This window comes from Alexandromys fortis, unplaced genomic scaffold, assembly GCF_014885135.2.
Source record: "Alexandromys fortis isolate MF-2015 unplaced genomic scaffold, M_Fortis_MF-2015_v1.1 scaffold_40, whole genome shotgun sequence".
Classification (NCBI taxonomy): Eukaryota; Metazoa; Chordata; class Mammalia; order Rodentia; family Cricetidae; genus Alexandromys; species Alexandromys fortis.
In genome coordinates this window covers 10,238,985-10,245,948 of record NW_026067966.1, presented here as the reverse complement: position 1 = coordinate 10,245,948, position 6,964 = coordinate 10,238,985, and the positions used below count along the sequence as shown (strand labels likewise).

The window sequence follows — 6,964 nt, the reverse complement described above, 5'->3', positions numbered from 1 at the left end:
GTCTTTGTCTCTGTATCCTTTCATCGCCAGATGAAGGTTAATATTCAGGAGTCTGCCTATATGTTTTTCTTTGGGTTCTCCTTATTTAGCTTCTCTAAGAACCCGGATTATAGGCTCAATGTCCTTTATTTATGTCTAGAAACCAAATATGAGTGAGTACATCCCATGTTCCCCTTTTGGGTTATCTGTTTTTAGATATGAGAGACCCCGAGCTGATTTACGATGACTGTCCTCCACAACTTTGCTTCCGGGACTTCCGATCCAGGTGGCCCAATGTTGAAAGGCAGAAGAAACAGGGAGGAAGAAGGGACTGGGGCAGTAGCTCTGAAGGAAAAGGGGAAATCCTTATGTGAACTGGAATAAAAGAGGAAAACTTGGGTGTAGACACAGAAAGTCCGGGTACTCCTATCTGACGGTTGTGATCTAGTCTGTGAGATGTGAGGGACTTCGTTTCAAATGCTCAGAGTGGTATGCTGGTTTGGGGGTGGGAAAGGTCGGAGAAGTGAGCTTTGGAATAAGCACTGTGGGAAATGAGGCAGTCTCGTGGTCACTCTGACACTGTCGTATTAGCCTCTTTCCTCTGTTTCTTTACTTTTTGCTGTTGCAAAGATGCTTGCATCTTAAACAAACAAAACATACTCAAAGGTCCAGTCCCCTATTCAGCCACGCCCTTCTCTTCTTTCTCCATTGAAGACAAGTCCCTGAGAAGAGCCCACATGCCCAGTTCTTGGACTTTTGCTCTCCATTTTGTCCAGCCCCCCACCTAGCCCCAACTCCTTTCCTTCACTGAAGTCAGGCTCGACAAGTCCTGATGAGGTTCTCGTAAGAAATACACCACCGACTCCATCCTTCCATAGCCTGACTTCCAAGAAGCGCCCCACCCCGCATTTTATTATAAGCGTACGAGTGTCTCCCACACGTATGCTTGTGCACCATGTACATACAGTACCTGCAAGGCCAGAGAGGGCATTTGATCCCGGGGACCTTAGTTACAGATGGTTCTGACTTACCATGTGGGGTCCTGGGAACTGAACCCATGTTCTCTGAAAGAGCAGTCAGTGTTCATTACCTCTCCGTCATCTCTCCAGCCCCCAGACAAGCTACAGACTGTCCCTTCTGTCTTGTAATGTCCTCCCCACCAAGCTCGGACAACGTCCCTGTGTCTCTCATCTCTCCAGTAGCACCCTTGCGAGTCCCGTTCTGTCTCTTCTGAACTGTGTCTGTTCCTGCCGGGTTTCTTGGTGTCTTCTTTTCTTCTCTTTTCTTCTGTCTTCTTTCCTCACTCAGGCTTCCTCACCTGCCACGTAACATTGTTGCTCCCTTGTTTTCAGTCACGTCTTTAGGCCATTAACTACAAACCTGTATTTCCGGCTCCCACTCCTCTCCCTGTTCCCTACCCAAATCTGCAGGTGTTTGTTGGACTTCTACACCGGCAACCCCTAAAGTCGTCACACCCACCACTCACCTCACCACCGTCCTGCCAACATCAGCTCTTAGCCTTAGGCTACCTCGCCTAGTCAAGAGCACTGCACCCATTTGTCAGTCAGCTGGGACCACAGCATAGAGCCTGTCAAAGCCCCATCATCAGACTGTTGCTTCTTTAAACTATCTTGGGCTATTGTGCCACATTACTGCCTCCCTGAACTAGCCACAAAGGCCTCTTTCTTCAACAAACTCTGCTTCTAGTTCATCTCCTACCAATCGCCATAATGCAAATCTCCTCGTTACAGGTTAAGTGTTCTAAGTATACATGTTCTCATTTATCTCCTGCTTCAAGCTAGGAAATGATGCCTGTTTCTCCACCAATATCAAACTTTTATTTGGATTATAGCTTTTGTGGCCTGACCACAGATTATCTCTCGGCCTGGCTTGAACTTCCCACCCTACCTGGAGCTTTAAGTCACCTCCAAACTGACTTTCTTTAACATTTAAGCCAGCTCTATTTGTTCACATTTCAGTGTAGTACTTTGTTTGTTGGAAATCTTTTTTCCTTCCTTCCCTCCCTCCCTTCCTTCCCCCCTCTCTTTCTCGGCCTGATTGATATTTATTTGGCAAATTTTTTTTTTAGTAAAGTGTAGCATTATTGTGGCACTAAGGGCAGAGCAGTGAACAAAACCACAAAGTGCCTGTCCACCAACATCAGCAGTGTTTTAATCACGTTCTGAGTCATTTGTCACCAATGGCATCCAATTAGAGCTTATTTGTAGATCTGAGGGACATTTTTCACTACACCTTCCCTAGGGAGACATAGTGAGTGGCTCCCCACACTAGATGAAGAGCTGAATGATGAGGCCCTGTAGAAACAATACTCAGGAAAGTGCTGGCTGGGACCGAGCAGTAATTCGCCGTTGGAAATGAAGCTGGGAATCTTACGTTGGTTGCACATGGTGTTAAATTGTTGTGACTCAGCTCGAACTTCCTTTTTAAGATGAGGAAATGATGGGGGGTGACTCCCATGAGTCCCAGGGCTAAGATTCAAATCTCTTAGTAAAGCAGGGAAACGTAAGCTTTGCATATCCGCTATGCAAGACAAGCAGGTTATAGAGAACTATGTAGGAAATGGCATGCCATCAGCAAGAATTTCTTGTACAAAATTTGCTAAGAGGGCTAAGAGGGGGGAAATGCAAATGCAAATGATGGGAGGGAATCAGGTTGACTTCTGATATGATTATATGTCCTTGGTTGGATATCTGCACCTGCCTTTTGAAAGTGAGTCTAGCAACTGGAGGTACCCAAGGTGGGATAATAGTCCAACAGGAGATGGTGATAATTTGGACTACGGCAACAGTAGAGATGGAGTAAACACTTGGGTTCAGGATTTCTAGGTAGATGGAGAGTAACATTATTTATAGAATAAGGTCATTATCATATGGAGAAAGTGCTGGGGAGAGGGGGGAAGAGAGAGAGAGAGAGAGANGAGAGAGAGATAGATATTAGTTAGTAAAGCGCTTGTATTTTTAGCAAGAAGACCCCAGTTTAATCCCCAGAATGCATATTTACAAAGACAGGTTTGGTGGCAAGCATCACAGTAGAGGAGAAGGCTCCAGCAGAAGCCTTCAGAAGGGAGGCCCGTAAGGGAAAGAGGAAAGGGAATTTTCCACCACTGTCACAAAAGCACTAACAGATCTCTTATGTGGATGTCTGGCCATTCTTCGAGTTCATGATCTGCTTTCATCATCCTGCAGTCTTTAAGCTTTTATTTTCATTCGTGTGTATACATGTAGGTGTGCGTGTGTGTGCATGCGTGCGTGTGTGTGTGTGTGTGTACCACATGTGTATGCATAGGTTCTCACAGTGGCTAGAAGACCGCATTGGAATGCCTGGAGCTAAAATTACAGGGACTTTCGAACCACCCAACGTGGGTGCTGGAGTTGAACCCAGGTCCTCTGCAAGAACAGCACTCACTCTTAACCACTGAGACATCTCTCCAGCCCCTTCCCATAGCTGAACCCTCTGTCTCTGAGATGGAGTTCATGATGTAGGCATGGCTTGCCTGTCCTCAAACTCATAGATGTCTACCTGCCTCTGCTTCCCAACACCTGACTTTTAATGTAGATGCTTGCTTGCAGAGCAAGCAGTTTACCAAGTGACCTGTCTCCCAAGCCTCCTTGTGTATATTTTGACACTCCTGATGTAATCTATTACTATTAAAAGCTTCTTAGATAAACACACCAAACCTTATGATATATATGACATTGTTAACAACCCAAACAGTATTTTGTTCCTGTTCTCCACCATGTTTATTGTCTCAAACAGAATAGAACCTATATAGTTAGTTAATCCTGTCCTCCCAGGTTTGTTAGGAAGTCCTTCAACTGTGTGCTGGCTCAAGTCTGAGGCTGTGCACTGCTCCAAGTCTGTGCTCTGGTTAGACTTTTTATATAGAACATTAGAGCTACAGGGATGTTATATGGTCCTACAACCCCAGCACCATTATTTATTATTATTTTTTATTATTATTGATTTTCTGTGTGTCTGAGTGTTTTGCCTGCATTTGTGTAATTGCATTACATGTGTGTACCTGGTGTTCATGGTGGTCAGTAGAAGAAATCGGATTCCCTGGTTGTGATTCGCCATCCAGGTACTAAGAATCAAACCCCATCCTTTGCAAGAGCAACAAATACTCTAAAGTGCGAGTCATCTCTCAGGCCCTATCCAGGACCTGAAATATTATCATTTCAGGATTATTTAATATGACTTAGCAATTAAAATTATATATATTTAAAGTGTACGACTAGATATTTTGATACACATACTTATTGTAATCACTGCTATCAAGCTTCCAAACTCTTTCAGCTCAGAAAATCAATAGCTTAAGGAAGCATTTGATCTGCTCTGCTGATTTCTGTATTATTCACAGTAGCTAAAGGATATAAAAAACCAACTCCTTATGTTATTTTTAACTGACAAGACATTTCTATGTATTTATGATATACAGTGGTAAAGTTTATGTATACAATGTATTATGAGCAGATTAGGAAAATTAGTGTTTTCACTTATTTATAATTTCTATGTCTTAGGAAATTTCAGACCCTTCCTTTTGTATCTATTTTTCTTTTTAAAATAAATTTATTTTTTATTTGTCTGTTTATTTGTTTGTTTGTTTGTTTATTTATTTATTTTTTGAGACAGGGTTTCTCTGTGTAGTCCTGGCTGTCCTGGAACTTGCTCTATAGAATTCAGAGATCCACCTGCCTCTGCCTCCCGAATGTTGGGATTAAAGGCGTGAGCCATCACTGCCCAGCAACTACTTTTATTTTTTTAACAGCATAAATAAATGTAAGAAAATATCAAAAGAAACATCCTTGATGTCCACCCGACAGTGTGTTGGTATGAACCAAGGTACCCATACTTGCATCTCCCTTGGAAAGAGATGTCTGTAAGGAACTACTACATGAGTGATACTGGGAAGCTGGGTTCAGAGACAAGCTTGGTCCCAAGTCAAGCAGGACCCTTGGCAGTCCTCTAGGAAGCACAAGAACATGTGGCAACCCTACTCAAGACTGACAGTACACACGGCTAAGAAAACAAAGCCAATAACACACATGTTTGAAATGAAGACGAATGTATATTAGGTTGATTTTTCTCATTTCTCTACAAGGAAACAAGTGGCCTAGGAGTGCCATAAGTAGAATTGGAATTAACCATGATAATTTACCTTCTAGGAAGGAAAAAAAACAACTCCCTGAAGTTCCATATGTACAAGTTGTTTTCTCTAAACTTCTGGTGTGTTTGAAAAGCAGAGTCTTGTTCTTCCACGCAGTTACTAATGATGGACCAGTGGAATCAGATTGGGCTTGTGGGGTGCTTTCATTTAGGACGTTTATCCTACGTGGGAAAAGACAAATAAACTCCGACGTTGTTGCGTTTCTACCCTTGCATGGTTCCAGGGCAAACTTTCTGTGAAACCTTGAAAGAAAAAAAACAGAGGCTGCCTAGAGGAAAAGGACAGAATTGGGCAAGAATCTGAAGATCTGAAACTACAATCAATATTTCTTCACAACAAGTAGAAACTAGATCTCTCTCTCTCTCTATCCGCATCTACAACTATGTCGATCTTTTTTTGATCCTTCTGCTGCCCCCCCCTCCTGCCTGCATGGTGCGCTAAGTTCTAATTTCTCTGAGTCTGAAGAGCCTGCACCAGGCAACGTCTAAGGACACACCCTGGCAGCAACAGGGCAGTCAGATTCATTTGGTCTCACTGTAGTTTGCCTCATGCACATGTAACTGTGTAATGTGGATGAATGCTTCTCTGTGCTGAGTTCTGCTAAACAGTAGTCTTATAGACAGATATGGCACTCTTTATTAGACCAATTCAACTCCTCTTTCCACTTCTGCCAGTGATAGCATAACCTTTTCCCTACTCCTTTCTCCTTTCCTTATTCCGTCCTCATTTCCACTTAATAGATTCTCCGTTTGTCCTTCACACACACACACACACACACACACACACACACACACACACACACACACACTCAGTAGGTTCTAAGTTGCTTTGAGAAATACGTCAAATACAAAAAAAAAAAAATAAGACCTGTGCTTACTCCAGCAGCACATATACTAATATTGGAACGATACAGAGAAGACTGACACGGCCCCTGAGCAAGGATGACATGCAAATTCATGAAGCATTCCATATTTTTTGGCCATCTCCTGTGATCAGATTGGTGACTACCCTAATTGTCATCAGAGAGCCTTCCTCCAGTAACTGATGGAAGCAGATGCAGAAATTCACAGCCCAGTACTGGGCTGAGCTCAGGGAGTCCTGTTGAAGAGAGGGAGGAAGAAGAATTGTATGGTCGGGTGGGGGGAAGTGGGGGAGTCAAGGGATGTTCAAGGTCATTATAGAGGGGAGGGGAGGGGTGAATGGGAGGAGAGGAGAGAGGGAAAATGCAGTCAGGATGTAAAATAAGTTGATAAAGTTGATAAAAAAAATGAGAACTATGTGAAGAAATTGAGGTGGAAGGGGAACTAGATTGCAAGAATGAGAGACAGCAGGGCTGAGGCTAGCTTCTGGCAAAAAAGATGGTAGTTCTTTCTGGAAGCCGGAAGCTCCTCCCACAAACCCTGCTTTGAGTTTCTCAAGAAGAGAGAAAATTCAAATAATTTTGCTTGTTAGTTTTTATCAACTTGACACAAACTGAGTCACCTCAGAAAGGGAAAACCGTAATTGAGGACCTGCCTTCATCAGAATGGCTTAAGGGCAACGTCTCTCATGCATTTTATTGATTTCTGGTTGATGCGGGAGAGCCCATCCCACTATGGGTAATGCCACGTCTGGGAGGTGGTCCTGGTTTGTATTAAAAAAGCAAGTTGAGAGAGCCATGGTAAGTAAACCAATTAAGAAACAATTCCCATGATTTCTTACTTCAATTCTTGCCTTAGTTTCTGCCTTGACTTTCCTCAATGATTAACTGTAATTTATTAGGAGAAATAAACCATTTCTTCCACAAGTTGCTTTTGG

General features: G+C 43.1%; 1 non-coding gene across 1 annotated transcript; it reads left to right on the top strand.

The window, feature by feature from the left end:
• The first annotated feature begins 6,036 nt into the window (after positions 1-6,036).
• On the top strand, positions 6,037-6,143 carry LOC126508886 (U6 spliceosomal RNA). Its single transcript, XR_007593990.1, has one exon. It is a non-coding gene; the product is annotated as a U6 spliceosomal RNA (small nuclear RNA).
• Positions 6,144-6,964: the final 821 nt, after the last annotated feature.